The 16,877-nt window shown below is 33.5% G+C and overlaps 2 long non-coding RNA genes across 2 annotated transcripts; both read left to right on the forward strand.

Moving 5' to 3' along the window:
- The first annotated feature begins 406 nt into the window (after positions 1–406).
- On the forward strand, positions 407–5,628 carry LOC144252646 (uncharacterized). The gene is made up of 4 exons (XR_013343032.1): positions 407–469; positions 1,412–1,531; positions 1,834–1,904; positions 5,483–5,628. It is a non-coding gene; the product is annotated as an uncharacterized LOC144252646 (long non-coding RNA).
- Positions 5,629–8,997: 3,369 nt separating this feature from the next.
- LOC144252645 (uncharacterized) lies at positions 8,998–12,661 on the forward strand. Its single transcript, XR_013343031.1, has 4 exons — positions 8,998–9,080; positions 11,118–11,168; positions 11,719–11,776; positions 12,528–12,661. It is a non-coding gene; the product is annotated as an uncharacterized LOC144252645 (long non-coding RNA).
- The last annotated feature ends 4,216 nt before the right edge of the window (positions 12,662–16,877 follow it).

The raw sequence follows: 16,877 nt of genomic DNA on the forward strand, positions 1-16,877 counted from the left end.
CTGTTTGTGACTGCCTGTTAGATTCGTGGTCAGCCTTAAGAAGAGCCACCCTATTACTGATTGCTTCATGCAAAAAGAGGGAGCAGAGCCATTAAAGGCTACCAGTGTGACACAGGTGTTGAATTACTTTTCTCAGTGTGTTCTATTCCATGCTTTTCCACTATGGAGCAAGAAAACTAGGTGGTTAGCGTGAGTGTGCACTGTGCATGTTTATGTGCTATTATTCATGAGGTTAAACACAATCTCAGCCAAGTCATGGTTTGTCTCACTTTAGTGAAGCATTTCTTTGAAAAATTTCAGGCACTGTAATTGCATTTTAAAGATACATAATAAATTGCTATTAGGCTCTGGTTAGGAGGTTTGCTGAGGTGTGAACTGATCATTTTGTTCCTTTCTCTTTTATCAATAGGCTGTGCTTCAAGTCCCTGTCTTCAGAAGACAAAAAAGATGCGCTGGAATATCAAAGGCTGTAGGTTTATTACTATACAATATGAATAATTTAATGCAGCAACAAAATAACATACTGATAAAAGCCAACAAGTAATATTCTATTCATAGCTGACTGGATAATCAAAGTCATTGTAGGTGCTTATTCTAATACTAATTTAAAATTTGCATTCTGGCTTTTCGCCTTCCCACACGATAACCACCTACTTGCTGAGATATACTGTATACCCTTTGGAGTCCTTTACAATTGGGTTCAAAAGTACACTTTTGCTATATGCAAGAGAAGGAAAATAATTCATTGAGAAAAAGTAATTTTGCCTTAACTATTTCATCTTTTCCTTATTCTTTCAGTTTAGTGTTTGAAATTGTACTGTGTATAGGTGTCCTGTATGCTTCCAAAATGATCATATTGACCTTAGAAAAACTATCATGGGGTCATAAAAGAGTTTTAATTAGATCATTGGGATTTTCACAAAACTGTTTTGTAACACACTGTAGATGGAAAACTGTCCTTGGCTGTAGTCTCCACTCATGTATAAATTAAATTCATTTTTTTCCTCTTTCTTTATGAGTTCTGCTTAAGATAAGAATTAGATGGCTTTCCCAATTGCTCTTAGATGTTTTGATTTTGCTTTATTAGCAGAGAAACATGATATTTACAACCTTTGGCACCAGGATCGAATTCTAGTGGGGGGAAAGTGGAGCAAGCCCCTCTGTGATCTTCAAATAGGTTCTTTGAATAACTGATTTTCACTTTTCTTTTTACGTATGAGAATCATTGCCTTCTACAGAAGAAGGATAAAAACTCAAGGTCACTTTCTGGTTTTGGAGTGATTTAAATCCTTAGGTAGACATGTTCTATTTTTGTTAAGGGCTTGAATAACATTTATCACATTAATCACAGGGGACTGATTTAGGCATTAGGAAAACAAAAAAAAAAGCAATTCCATATTCCTTTTCTCAGCCAGAACATGTGCTTGATCAAGAACGGAATCACTGAGCTCGAATCAGCAATCACACAAAATAAATGTGAGAAAGACTAAGAGAAGTTTTCAGAGAGGAATCTCTGAGTCCTGCTTTCCAGGTAAAGGTAGAAGGGAAATTAGAGACAGCAGTTCTCCTAAAGGTCAGGGTTTAGATGCAAATTGCTCTTTGCAGGCTCTGCAAGCCTCACCTACAGCTGGAAAATTACTAGAACCGTTTAGTAGAGCCCAGGTCTTTTTATCTGATAGGCATATATTCTTATCTGAGGCTTTAAATCTGTATGTCAGTCAGTGACGGCATCACAGAACTATGCCATCTTTTAAGTAATCAAAGCAGAGAACCTCTGAAATCAGGTGATAAAATATATAAGAAATGAGATTGATTTCATTCTGTTTCTCTTAGAGCAGCTGAATCATGTCAGATTGCACAAAAAAGAAAACCCAAATCTTCTCTGAAATGGCTCGGGTAGGGAGGTATGTATTTTCATTTAAATGTAGACATTAGCTCAAAAATATTTGAAGATAGTTAATAGAAAATAGATTTGCCTATAGAAGAACACATTTGGGTACTATTCAATAAGCTCTCCACCAGACCAGCAAAAAAAAGTAATTACAATTGCTGTTTTTCATTTTTCTGAAGAAAAGCTTCAAGTTAAATTTTATACTTAACCATAGATATTTTAGTTCTTGGAATCAGTTTTCTCTGACAATGAAATCTGAAGCTTATTTGTAAATCATCAAATGTCATGTCAAATGACAACAGAGGATAATTTCTTTTTTACCTTTAACTTTTTCAAGTAAGAAATCGCTGTTTATTTAATAAGTAGTTATTGGATATCTGCTTTTTGCAAGGCCTCAATTTAGTCCCAGAGGATAAAACTAAAGTCTAGGAATTTATGATCTAATAAGGCTCTTGATGTCTTTGTGCTATTCTCTATTTTATTTTGTATTAAAAAAATCATTAAAATAGCAGACTTTACATTTAGTAGTTATGTGTAACTAAAAGTGTCGTCTGCTGTACTATGGAAATGAAAGAGAAATGTCATTTATTTAACACCTACTGCAAGTCAGTCACTATGCCAAGTACTTTACAAGCATAATTTCATTTTTAAAAATAATTTCTTTTAAAACAATTTCAAATTTATAGGAAATTTGAACATGGTACAAGAACACTGATAAATAACATACAAATTTGGCTTATTTTGGTGCTCTTTGCAGCAAAAGACCCAAATCTATGACCACACATTGTGCTCATTTATCATGTCTGCTTAAATCTCCTCCAGTCTGAAACAGTTCTTTAGTCTTTTCTTGACTTCCAGGACTTTGACTTTTTTAAAGTTACAGGCCAGACATTTTGTAGAATGTTCATCAGTTTGGATTTGCCTGATGTTTTCTCATGATTGAATTCAAATTATGCATGTTGGGCTGAAACAATACAGAAGTAATGCCAGATACTCTCATTGCATTCTAATGGTGGTGCACCATGTCGATTTGTCCCATTGCTGACAATCCCATTCTCAATAAACTTTGTTTATTTTCTGATTACAACAGGAATATAGCTTCCATACCAAAATTCACATATTTAAAATACTGTGAATGTGCAGCAGGAAAGGTAGTTATAGCTTTTTTGTCCCTAACTGCTCTAAAAGATTGGCATAAAGCCATCCTATTTTCTGTTTGTATATCTTACTATGCAGTGGTCTTGGATATAATACATTATCTACTGTAATTTCCACGAACAACCTTATGAAGACATTTTTCTTAGCACTCATTTGCCAATAAGGACATTTGCTCAAGGTCATCCACATGGGGAGGTAGAATACAAAAAGAGGTCTTTTGACACCAAATCTCAGGTTTTATTATGTACTGAGTTATAAGTGACATAGGTATATAAAGAATTTATTTATGTCAGATATTTAAACTAAATAAGTTTAACTAAGTTCTTTAATATCATGAATGAAACAAAATTTGTTAAATTAGCAAATCAAATTGTATAGATTCTTAATAACAGAGATTAACATTGCCTGATTTTTGTAAGTAAAGCACTTTCTCATCACCTTTACAATATTAGTAACAGCATTTTAAAAATATAGAATATTCACTGATCCCTCTGTGTGACTTTCTCTTCATATTCAACTTTCCCTATATCATTTGGTATCAGATAATTAAAATTGGTAACCAGTATGTTCTGTAGAAATCAGTACTGCCATAAATACTAAATAAAAAGGATTCTATTTCTAGTTCTGTCTCTAACTACCTACAAGTTATGAGGTATTTTTCTTAATTTCTTTTTTTATTTATTTAATTATTTACATATTTATTTATTTATATTCAGTACTGGGCATTGAATTCAGGGCTCATGCTAAGCGAATACTCTACCACTGAACTACACCTTCAAAACATATTATATTTTACTTTAAGCCAAGTGAGGATCTCTTTAAGTTGCTCAGGATGGTCCAGAACTTGTGATTCTCCTGCCTCTGCCTCCCAAGTATTTATGATTGCAGGTTTGAAACACTGCACCTGGTTCAGGTTTCTTTTCTGTAACGTTAACTGAAAAGCTCTCTTTGATTTTCCGTATATTATTATGAAAACTAAAGCAGTGGACAAAGAAAAGAAAGACTACAGAAGTCATTAATTTGTGAGTTAAATTTTATCTTATATAAGGGAAATTTAAATTTAAAAATTACAGTGCCTTTCAAAAAGTGTCACAAAATATACCTACACCACTGTTAGATTTGCCATTTTCACTACATCAAAGAAGAGATAAAGGTCTGATTATTACTTGATTACAGTATATCCTCAGGTTAGTAAAACATTTCAGTGGGTTTTTACTCTGAAAATTACTTTAAAAACTCACTTATTTAGTTCACCATGACACAATAACAAGTGTTATTACTTAAAATATAATTGTTCTAATTGCATTTACTATTCTTTGCATTCAAAGAAAAATATTTAGCAGACTCAGTTACAATCAATAACTACTCATTATCAGTTTCTGCCAGATTCAAGTCCATGGATGTTTATGCTTTCCATTTAGGGGAATGCTGCTTATTTGAAGTAGCTTGCTATAGTGAGTAGGTAAGTCAATGGAATCTGATATCAGAAAACCTAGATTTAGGTCTTGGTTCTTTTTTTCTGTAGTTTTTTACATTTGGGCTAATCCTGTTTTCTTAGTACCTTTGTGAAGATCAAATGACTGGTTTATGTAAATGAAATATAATCCCAGATTTGAGTCAGGGATGAATTAATTTATGTTTAGTATTATTATGGGTGTTTGTTTTTTAATGTAGATTTGAAGGATCTGAGAATCTTTGGATGATTGGAGTATCATATCATATAAGGAAATCCATTTGGGAATCAGGACAATATTCTTGTAATCAAAACATAATGACTTGGAAGTCTCAAATTTTTACTTGGGGGGAAAAAAACTAGTACTGAACTGAGACAAAGACACTACCCATCCAGAATTTAGGCATCTTGTTCAAATCATGGTCTGGTTAACTGGCTGAGAGGGTGAAATAAGGCATGCATTTGGTCTTGGCCTGGATTTCAAGTGTCTGCTTCAAATCTGGAGTAACTCCTAATGTTTTGGGCTTATCTGAAATAAAGAGGCCTTTCACAATAGCACCAAAATGTGCCTTGCTTGAGAATGGAACTCTGAGTAGTTCTACATAGAAGTAAGCAGGGTTGGCAAAATTTTCTTCTTTCCCCATCTGGGAGTTTCCTGAGATGTGCTCTCCCTGCATGTTACAAATCTATTTGACCAACCAGCATCTTCCTAGCCTGTGCTCACTGTCAGAAGTCAGATTCTAATTCATGAGAGAGGTGGCAAACTAAAATTAGCTTGTCCAGGAAATTTCCAAGAAATCTGCAAGTCTTCATCACAGGATATTTAGGTATAAAGCAGAGCTCATAAATTACAGGGTTATGGTCAGATCCAGCCTGCAGATGTTTCCTGTTGGAATCACATTGTATTTTAAAATATTTTTAATAAGCTGTTCACATTTCAATTTTAAGAAATTTTGCATAAAAATCTTGTTGTTTTTCAGATCTTGTCAAACCTGAGACATCAGTGGTGATCACCTTGGTTCAATGTCCCTGTGAATGAGGAGCTGAGCTGTGGTTATAATTATATAGTGGTTAAGAATGTGGACAATGAGTTTACTTCCTGGTTCTACCTCTACTTAGCTGTGTTCCTCAGGCAAGTTAAACTTCTCTATGCCTCAATTTCCTTGACTTAATGTGCGAATAATGATTCTACCTCTTCCTTCAGGTTGTGTTAGAAACTAAATGTGTTATGTCTGTCATGTGCACAAAAGAGTGTCTGGCCTGTAATAATTAGTATAAGTAATTTTCCTTATTTGCTTTAGTTGGCTTATGAGAATTCTACTTTGCCCTTGAACACATCTGGCCCATTTTATAAAATATTTTGTAACTTGCCTGTTTCTCTTAGATGTTTGAATTTTTTTTAAATCTTTGAACTATTATCATTTTCCTCAAATAAAATGGTAGACATAGACTCCCAGACTACAATGAATAAATAATTCAAAAATTAAAAAAAAATTATGAGAAAAAGTCATCATCCTACAAATTGTTAAAATATCCAAATTATCATTTGGAGAGCCAGATACAAGATTTTATAACTAACTTATCTGCCAAAGACAACCAGATTAAAGAACATGAGACTAACATTTCTCCAAAAATAAAAGTAGCTTATGAGTGACAAGGCAAAGTTTTGCTTACCATTTTGCTATTTTTAGATTTAATTGTGCAATGTAGATATTTGTCATTTTTTAAAAAGTTGAACAATAACATAGGAGAAAGGATGTAAAATTGATTTTCTGATAGGAGTTCAACTGCTGAAATAAAAAAATTACAAGTGATTATAGTAATGATAACACATTTATTTTCCCACATTTTGATCTCATAGATTATTTCTCACCAGAGTTAATGGGTTAAACAAAGAACTAGAGGAAGAGTCAGAAGCCCTGGGTTCAAGTTCTTACACTCCCAATAACTCAGCATGCTCTCCAACCTTCAAGGATCCCATTAATCCATCTATAAAACTAAGAAATTCTGTGTTATGTCACACAGGATTAGCATGAACATCAATCAAATGAATTAAAGGAAAACTAGCAAGATGTCTTAATGAATTAAATTGGCTAATGGTTGTTTTGGTATTTTATAGAGATCATCAAGTAAAAATAATTGAAGTAACTGTGTAAGGTGTTTTTGTATGCTTGATCCCAACCAAAAGGCCCACAAGTGATAGAAGTTTTAAAATTTTTAGATTTTAATGTTTCTTTAACTTTACTGACACCCTTTTAAATATCCAGCTCATCAGGTTAAATATATTGCATCTTATTAAAAATAATATACTAAATAAGATAAAATTCCCCAAAGCTTCTCTTCCCTACAGTCATAGCTATATATATAATCTACTAACACACAAAGCTAATAGAAATGGATGCTGGACTTCAATGTGCTCCCCAAACTAGTGTTGTCAGTAAAAATCTGTGCTTTCTAGTGGTAAGATGCCAAAAGAAAAAAAAATCACCCCATTCATTATTCTGGACAGATCAGAAACCTCTCCTGGGAAGCCTGTAAAATTCTACTGCAAAGAATAAAGCTATAATATACTGTCAGCAACAATTTTCCTTGGCAGGGGATGGACAATATGATCTAACAGTCCCTTTTATTTCTAATTTCTATGATTCTGTTTTTTTTCAAGCCTTATATAGTTCTCTTAACCCAATTCTGTAGCATACTGAGCCAGAATCTCCTAGTGTTTGAGCTGCTCTCCAGGGTTATCAGGCACTTTGGAAAATACATGATCACTGTGTTCATCAGGTTAACTCTTTTTTTGACTCATGTTACAAACAAAGCTTCTTTATCTTCATGCAAAGTACAGTATTTTTATGAGATAATATACAGACAGTTTTTTTTTCTTTCCCCTATAGGGTCAAAATCAGCATAGATTCAAAACTATTGCCCAACTGCCTTGATGATTTTTAACTCTTAATGATCATAAGGCTAGGGACACTTTTTTTTCCTGAATCCTGCCTCTGGAGTATCTTCCTACTATGCAGATCTTGCTCAAAATCTCTTCAGCTACTTCAGTGTTTACTGGGCAAAGTCTAGATTCATTAAGATGATAATTCCACCATAATGTCTACATGTTTTGGAAGAAATTACATATTAAGCATCTTCTTACAATAAATGCAGTCCTATGGGCTAAGACACAACAGGTTCATAAGGTATTCCCTACTCTGTTTGGCTTACTTCTAAGAGGGACTCCAACAATCAACATGAGTAATATATAGAAAACACAGATGGTGGTGTGTGCTAAGGAGAAAGATAAAGAAGGAACAGAGGAGGAAACGTACCAAATAAAGTACAATTTTAACTAGGGCAGCTAGGGAAGGCTTTTTCTAATAATTATACTTATTTAATTTTACCCTGTGTGTTCTCTATTGAATAAGAGAACCACTATCTTGAATGCTAGGTAATGCTTCATAACTATTGGTTAATTGAATGGCATAGTATGATCTATCTATCTCATATTTTTAAGGTGCATATACATCTGAATCTACTTTCTAATTTATTAAAGGTGGCATTGGCATTGTAGACTTATTCTTGGGCATTTGATTCCTAGAGAAAGCAGAAAATATAAGACATGTGAGGGTAGAGATATTGTCTATTTTGTTCATAACAGAATCCCAAGGACACAGAAATAGGTCACAGTATGGGCTCAATAATTTTTGAATGAATCAATGAAACATGTAGGGAAATCCAGGTATGCAGTGAAAAGCAGAGGAGAGGAAAATGTCCCTTTAGCTGTTACGTGCTGTGCTGCTACTTCACAGAATCTGAGAGTGTGATAGAATATACCGTATTTTTTTCCTTATTCATTTGCTGAGGTAGAAATTTTTTTTCCATGGATAGAATGGGATAACTACTACCATAAAAATTCAGCATTTATATATTATATGCTTCCTTTTCAGAAGTGCTAGAAATTGATTGACTTCTCAGCTTAAATTAAAAAATAAAAACCAAAAAAAAAATCCATAAGTTCTTATTGACAATTAAAATAACATCCCTCTACCTAATTACTTGGAATGCAAAAATCCCAATGGAAGGGAGAGGGGTCAGAACTTAATACTTTTAGTGGTCATTATTGCTCTTTTAAAAATTCATATCAATGAATTTCAGATAGTTTCCTCTAGGGGACGTTTTCCATGGGATGATAATGGGAGGGAATTTGGAAGGAGAAAAGTGTTTGAAAGTGCTGGGGCAGATGAGGGAGAGTGGTGGAGAATTTTTCTTGTCTATTTCACATTTTATCTAGTTCAGATTCTATTTAAATTACCTCCTGGCAAAAATTGATTATAAAATGAAAACTCCACTCCTATCTTAGGCAGAGCTTTCTGAATTACTGAAAAACACAACACCAAATGAAATCTGGAAAAACAATGGTTAGTATTCCTTGCAGTTAGAAGAATTCTAATTTGGAAGGTCTGAATTCAAGACTTTTTGTCTCTTTCTAGTTCTCTATTCCTGGATCCACCAACAGTCTCCTTGAAAAGTTATTCTCTTATCTCCTTCATGAGGATACTTCATAGGGTTTTGTTCAAATCAAGTGGGAAGGTAAGACTTTATTCCACCCCCCTAAAAAAGAAAAAATACTTATGCAAATATTGGTTATGGGTTATGGACCAAACAATAAAACATACATCCCTTGTTCAGGAAGATAAAATGAAGAACACTAAATTACAATATAATTCTGTTTGCTGCATATAGAGGATATCCACTAGAATATCTTCATTTTATAATAATTTAAAAATTGTGCATATGTAAAACAATGTTGATTTTTCCTTTTCTGTTATGGACTGAATATTTGTATCCCCCCAATATCCATAGGTTGGAATCCTAACTCTCAATGTAATGACACTGGGAGGGGTGATTTGGGGAGGTGATTAGGTCATCTCATGAATGAGATTGGTGCCTTATTAAAAACATTAGAGATTTCCCTTTCCTCTTCTATCATTGAGGGTAGAAGAAGATCCCTGTCTAAAAACCAGGAAGCAGGCCCTCATTGGACAGCACATCTGCTAGCACCTTGATCTGGGGCTACTCAGCCTTTATAACTGAGAGAAATATTTTTGTTTAGATGTCCCAATATATGGCATACTTGTTATAGCAACCTGAACAAACTAATTCAGCCTCTAGTAATGAAGTTAGTATCTCCAGCCTTCCTAAAATTTTTCTAGATTAGAGATACTAGATATATTTTCAAAATTATTTTAGTTGTATAGATCATATTTTTTTTAGTTGTCAATACACCTTTATTTTATTTATTTATATGTGGTGGTAAGAATCGAACCCAGGGATTCACACATGCTAGGCAAATGCTCTGCCATTGAGCTATAACCCCAGCCCCAATATAGATCATAATTTTATAAAGACTATAAAATAAAAATTCTTGGTTAACATATTCAGATATTTTTAGGTTTTTTGATTCTAAAATTCAGAAATATAGTCTTGCATATAGTAGCTTGCAATAAAAAGAAAAATTATATGCATGATGGTATGTTAATTGGTTGGTGTTGAAGTGTCTATTTTCAACTTGTATCCAAAACCATATAAACCCCCACAGCTTAGTGTCTGAATTAACATGTCTTTATTATTTTAGGAAACTCTTACCCAGAGAGATGGAACTGCAAATAACATTATTGTTTGTTTCAGGAATTTCCTGAAAGTACAGAACTAGTTATATTAGATAGCTCAAGTAGGCTGATCAAATCTACATGACTCACTTTTAAAGACTTGTCTTGCTAGGTATGTCAACCTCAAACCATTAGTTCATGAACTTGCCCAGTCTTAATCAAGATTCTCTTCAAAAGCTTCTAAGATCTCATAAATATTCTGCTTTTCCCTCCCCTCTCCGAGATGCTACTAAGATTCTGTAAATGTAGCTATCACCTATTGCAACACAGATTTACTTCTTTTACTGGTTGTTTTTCTGCCCTATATTCAGGGAGCTGCCATTTGACAAAATTCAGGATCTTTTCAAATGATTAGCAGGACTTATTTTTGCTTGAGGAATTTTTCTAATAAATTAAACATATTTCAAACTAAATTATAAGAACTAGAAATTAAATTATTATCTAAATAAAATGGGGCTTTAAATGCTTGACTTATACTTTCCCTTAAAACACTGAATCAGTCTTCATCTTTCTATAGAAAATAAATGCTTGATGCAGTTTGCACAGTGAAATTAGCTAATTACTTTAAACTACATGAACTTTGGTAATATTCACTGAACTGTACCATGTTTGCAAATGCAATTGATGTGTATTCTGGAGTCTACATACATTGTATCTGAAATGTTTTTCCTTTTTGAGAATTAAAACCCAACAAGCATGGACCAAAACAAGAATGTTTTTCTAATTTCCTTGCACAAGTTTAACTGCTCTCACTTGAAATGGGTGTTATACAGATGATAAATAGTGAACAGACTTTCATTATCTATCAATCATTCACATTTAAAAAGAATCCTTCATGTGTGTATTTTAAGTGATGTACTAAAAAATGGAAATTATGCTTTCAGATAAAAGCAGTCCTAAAAATATATTAAATGTAGGATTAAATTTAGATAATGTAGCAGTTGATTTCACTTAACAGGGAGAAGATTAGAAAGTGAATGACAGCAAAGAAGGTCTACAGTCATATCAGGTTTGTCTTTGAGGAGGAATAAGACCCATCATATCTGTGCATACAGGTCTTGAGAAGCACATCTTAATAAAAAGGTGGTCACAGACAGCAGAATACATCAGACACTAGAAAGGCAATATGTCAATCAATGGAAGGGAAACTGATGTGATACAGCAATTTGTATACGGGGTAAAAGCGGGAGTTCATAATCCACGTGAATCAACCGTGTAATATGATGTATTAAGAACTATGTAATGTTATGAACGACCAATAAAAAAAATAAATAAAAAAATAAAAAGGTGGTCACGAAGACTGAAACACTCTGATTCAGCTGCTTATGTCAGATATCTGATATTGAGTGTGGTGTGTGTGTTTTAAAATGTATGATAAGCCAATTTTAAGCTACTGTAAACTCTGTTGTATTTCTAAAGCTTTGAGAGTAACATGCACTAGAGAAATCTCACTCTTCCTAAGACTCCCCAGCAATGTCTATGGATAGTCCATTTTAACCAAAGAACCAGAAGAATTCCCACCTGGGATTTTCAATTCTCATGTAATCTTGATTTGACAGGTGGTCAGAATTAAGAGGACAAAGAGTCTAAAGGAGAGCAGGACACCTGGGAGCCCACGTAAGTATTTTAACAACTACCAGTAAAACTCCTAAGTATATATTGGTGGGAAAATGGTTTGAAGTCAATAAGCAGCTGGCCACCAATTTTAAATCTAGCAGCAGGTTTATTCCAAATACAGACCAAACTGATGGTAGCAAGGTGTTCATAAACATTTTCAAAATGGCCCAGAAAAAAGAGTTTAGCTCCCAACAATTCCACAAAAAAATGATAGAAAGTTATTTTAATCATCTAAATAGCGTGTCTAGTAGAAATGCTTGCTTAGACCCCAAATCACTCACTTCATTAGCTGCCAGATAGAGGTCAAAAAGAAAATCAAAACAATTATTGAAATAAAAGAAAAAATAAACTTATTGTTCCTGTCTCTCCCCAGTGCCTGAAGTCATTATTGTAGTGCTCAGAAGTTCTACCAAAATTAACTATTTCAAGTCATTAAAATGCTCTTTACGGTTGCAAAGAAAACATTTTGAGAATTCTCATTGGCTTCAGACCCATTGTGTCCACAGAAGACAACATATACTCACTATATTCAGGCTGGATGCTACCAATGACAAATTCCTAAATATGATATGTTGCAGTGTTTCAAGTTTTAGTTATGGTAAAAAGAGTACAGATTGGAAGGTACCAGAAACAATAGAGGCCAATGTAGGTTAAATATTGTGTTTTAGTGGTCATATTAGTCTCTCTGTTACTTCTCAGTATCTGCATGTTAATATCATTGTAAAGACTGACAGGATATTCTCTCCATTAGTGACATCTGAGCACAGTGTCTGCCATTGCATTGACAGATGCAAATGTTATTTGGGGGCCTGGTTCCAAGACTCATTCTAATACTGGAGCACATGGAAAGTTCAGCAAGATTGTCACATGCCAAAATGTGACCATATTTGGGTAACTATTTTTAAACAGGAAGTATTTTTGTTTACTTAATATTTAGAGAAGTTAAATATTTAAAAGTGTGCGTCTATCTACGTGTGGTTTAATAAGTTCCCCTCTTTGGAAAAACTAAATTTAAATGTAAAATGTCACATGGAGTTCCCCATATTTCAGTGGTTCTACTTTTACTGTGTGTTGAGCGAAACAAAAATATTGACTAAATTCAGAAATGTTTTGTATTTTACTTATCAGTACACTCTATGCAATAAATGATATTACATGGAGACACATCTTAGTTTTCAGAATATGTTTGTTGGAAGGGACCTGTATGTGTACTAAATCAAATATTGTTTGAAATATCTACAATTCACACGTTGAAAATAAGCTTAATGTTGTGTGTACCACCATCTCAAATATGAAACACCTAAAAACTTAAAGTGAGCAAGAAGTATGCTACTTGTGGAAACTTTGAAATAATTACTCTGACTGCAGAATTGAAACACTGGGACATAATGGGTTAAAAATAGTGAACACAGACAATCAGACACACCTGGGTTTCAAATCTCACTGGTATGTGAACATAGGAACAAGTATTTATCACCTTAGGGAAATCACATGACTCTCCCAATTTATCGAGCTAACTTCTAATGGTGCTTTAGAGAGAATTAAATGATACAATTTAAAGTATAAACATACTGCTTGCTTGGCACAGTATGGATACTCAGGATCTCCTAGCTCCTACTCTTTTTCTTTTCACTGCTTGAAAATCTTACATTCTCAATATATGGATGAAAGCTGGGACTGACTCAAGATAAAAATTAGAGAACAAAAATTCATGCCACGTAAAGATTCACAATAGAATTACTTCACATAGAAAACTGTGCTAGTATATTTACTACATTCCACAATTTGCAAATTTCTTACATCCACTCATAAGTCTGTGTCTTGAATAGGGGTGAGTGTCTCTAGAAAACCAAGGTTGAGACTCTTTGCATCTGGTAGAATGCTTCTAATTGAAAGAATGATTTCAAACATGCTGGATGCTTATTAGAGACCTGAAAAGTAAATAACTTTGTGAATATTGGATCTAATACAATAATCTGTTGGAGTCATTATAATAAGAAATTTTTTTTTTTAGTTTACAAGGTGATTATACATTGAAGATATTCCATCATGCAGTTTGCACAAAACGATCCTGCTAGTCTTAATTGCTGCTTCATCTCCCCTGCTTTTCACTGTTGTGGAAGGTATTTTTCAAGCAGCAGCATGTGGCTCAGTGGCTGACACCACAGGCAACTATGCTGGGAGTTTTGAAGTTTCCTATGTATTAGGTTGCTGCTGCTGGGCTGGGTTTTCTAGGCATTTACAAATGCTGAGAGCTTTTAACTTCTATTCTTCCCAACTTTATCTCTGGGGCTGTCCCTCCCCCCACTTTGAGAGAGTGCTCTGGGGTTTGGTATACCACAATTAATGAACAGCCTTTCAAAGGAACTATTTACTCACTTTGGTCCTGTTATATCCACTTGTAAAATTTAATGTTTTACCCTGTACAACAGTGGAAAAAAAGATCTCAAACACCAAATTCTAAAGAAGTCTGGTACTATTTTACCTGGTAAGATGGCAAAGTTCTTACATACATTCATAGGAAGAAAGTCATTTTATTGAATTTTAATTTGATTGCTTTTATAGTTGTGGCTTTGAGGAAGTCTTCATTTGGTAGCTCTACCCAATAGGCTACAAGTTCTTTGAGCCTCTCCTATTTAGACAATAGAAGAATTGCTATTTTTTAAACCCATACTTGGTGACAAGTACCATGCTGAGCTCTGTTTACACATTTACATTTTACAAAAACATCTAGAGTTAGGTACTACTTTTATATTCCCATTTCACAGATGAAGAAAGTAAGTCTTAGTGAAATTAAGTAAGCTGTCATTCTGTCAGGAGTAAGCTGAGATTTGAACTCAGGGCGATGTGAAAATTACTTCTTGATTTTAACTGCCTTAGCAGTTTTCAATAGTACACATGTAGTTTAAAGAATGTTTTAAGAGAGCAAAATGAAACTTAGTTTCTATAGTATTTGAAAGCAGTTAAGAGAAAACTGAATCCCAAGAAAGGAAATAAAATATATATAACATTAAGTTGGTCAACATATGTTTCCTTGATTTTCTCAGTTCAATAATAACAGAAGTTTATTTCTTCAAGCAGAATGCTAATTTATAGAAACAGGAAAGAAAAAATTTCTATGCATCCTTACATAAACCCCAATTTCGGGGGAATGTATTAGATTATATTTGAGTAATACATATTTAAAATAAAAACAATTCAAGTATTATTCTTTAAAGTGAAAGAATAATATTTTCCATGTGAATTTAAAAAGTTAATTGATTGATTTATTAATATAAGGAATAAACCACCCACATCTCTGATCTTTCATGCTATATTTCATCCCAGAAGGTAATGGAAATGCCAACACCATCCTAATAATTGTGGCACCAGCAGGGCTTCATGCATTACAAACGAAATTTCTTTCCGCTTTTTTCTCCTGTTCTAAATTGAACCCAGGAGGGCAGAGGTGGGACTTTGATAAGATTCTAAAGCAACTGCTGTTGGTTAAAAAAAAATGGCCAATATTTTTAATTCGACAATTTTTAGATTGACAATTTCATTTTGTGGCTTCTTCTGTGTTTCTGGGCTCTGGTTTTAATTATCACTTAGAGTAAGTGTACTGGATATATACTTATCAACTCCTCATTTCCCTTGTGGACCACACTGTGTGTTACAAAATACAATTTCCATTTTGTCTGCTGATGGCCTAAATAAGGTACACACAAAACAACAGGATGGGCTTCTTAATTTAGCAGGGTAAGATGTTCATATAACAGTGGCCCTGAGGGTTAGATTAGAGGAGAAAGAGAAATAGATTCTACCTCAGTGGAGTTGAATAATTTCTAAAAGATTTAGCACAAAAGAACTGGGCCATCCTGCACTATGAACACTTAGAAAAAACTAATGATAATGTAGTAATTTTTTTTATATTCTTTAATACAGGGATCCATGGCATACATGCAATTATATCTTACATGATATTTTAAGCATAACTATCATTGGAACAAAAATGTTAAAGAAATATTAAGGATATAATATCATAGCAAGTTTCTCTTAAGCTATTTCGAACTATAAAATATATGGCACATCTAACCTGAATTATTTTATTTAATTCCTAATATTGATATCCACAGTGTTTAGCTAAAATAAGTACCATAATAAAATATCCTAATATAAGATATATAAAAATTCTTGAATACTTAATTTCTATTTTTTAATATTAATTTTTTCCACCATGAACTATTTCTCCATCTCATTTCCTCTGAATGCATGCCCCTTTCCTGAGAACATGCAGTATATGCTGTAAGTCATAATTCTTCATCAGCAAAATTTAATGAGTGCTCATAATTAGCTAAGTCCTAGGGATCCAGAAAGTTACAAAGAATGATCAGGTTTTAGCAAGTTAATTTGACAAAGATGGTATTTTTAAATGATTTTAAAAAGTCTTGCAAAACAATTGAAGAAGCATGGTACTTTTGGGATATCATAAGGCTTCACTGAGGAAACAGAAGTTGAGGTGGAGGTTGAATGGGTAAGACACATATAGAACCCACGAATGAGAAAAAACAACATTTAACTCATACATTACCCTGTATGGCCAAGAAAAATATATCATTTTTTTAAAACTCTTTGATTCTAAGCAGGTCTTACACAATAGGAGAATATAGTGAAAAGATAGAGAATTTTATAAAGGGTGATGACAGGTAACTCAAGTATGTATTTATACTTTATTCTGGAGGAAATGAAGGCTCACTGAAGGGTTTTGAGTACAGGGAATGATATCTTTGGAAAGCCCACTTAGTATTCTGATATTATAGAGGAAATTATAGAGAATATCTGGGATACAGACTGTGCCTTAAATGTAACATTCTGGTTGCATGCACCTTGCATTTTCTTGTTCATACATATCACATTTTCTTATATCTACATTTATGATCACATCAAATATTTGTCTCTATTTCTGGAAACCAGGATGAATGAGAGTTAAGCACAGTAATTGAAGAGATATTCTAAAGATGCCACATATCATACTGCCTAAAGAGAAGTAGACCTTGATGGATAACATATTACAAGGCAAAGAATAGAGAATTCTGGAGAAGCATCAAGTGGGAGAAGGTTT

This window comes from Urocitellus parryii, unplaced genomic scaffold, assembly GCF_045843805.1.
Source record: "Urocitellus parryii isolate mUroPar1 unplaced genomic scaffold, mUroPar1.hap1 Scaffold_49, whole genome shotgun sequence".
Lineage (NCBI taxonomy): Eukaryota > Metazoa > Chordata > Mammalia > Rodentia > Sciuridae > Urocitellus > Urocitellus parryii.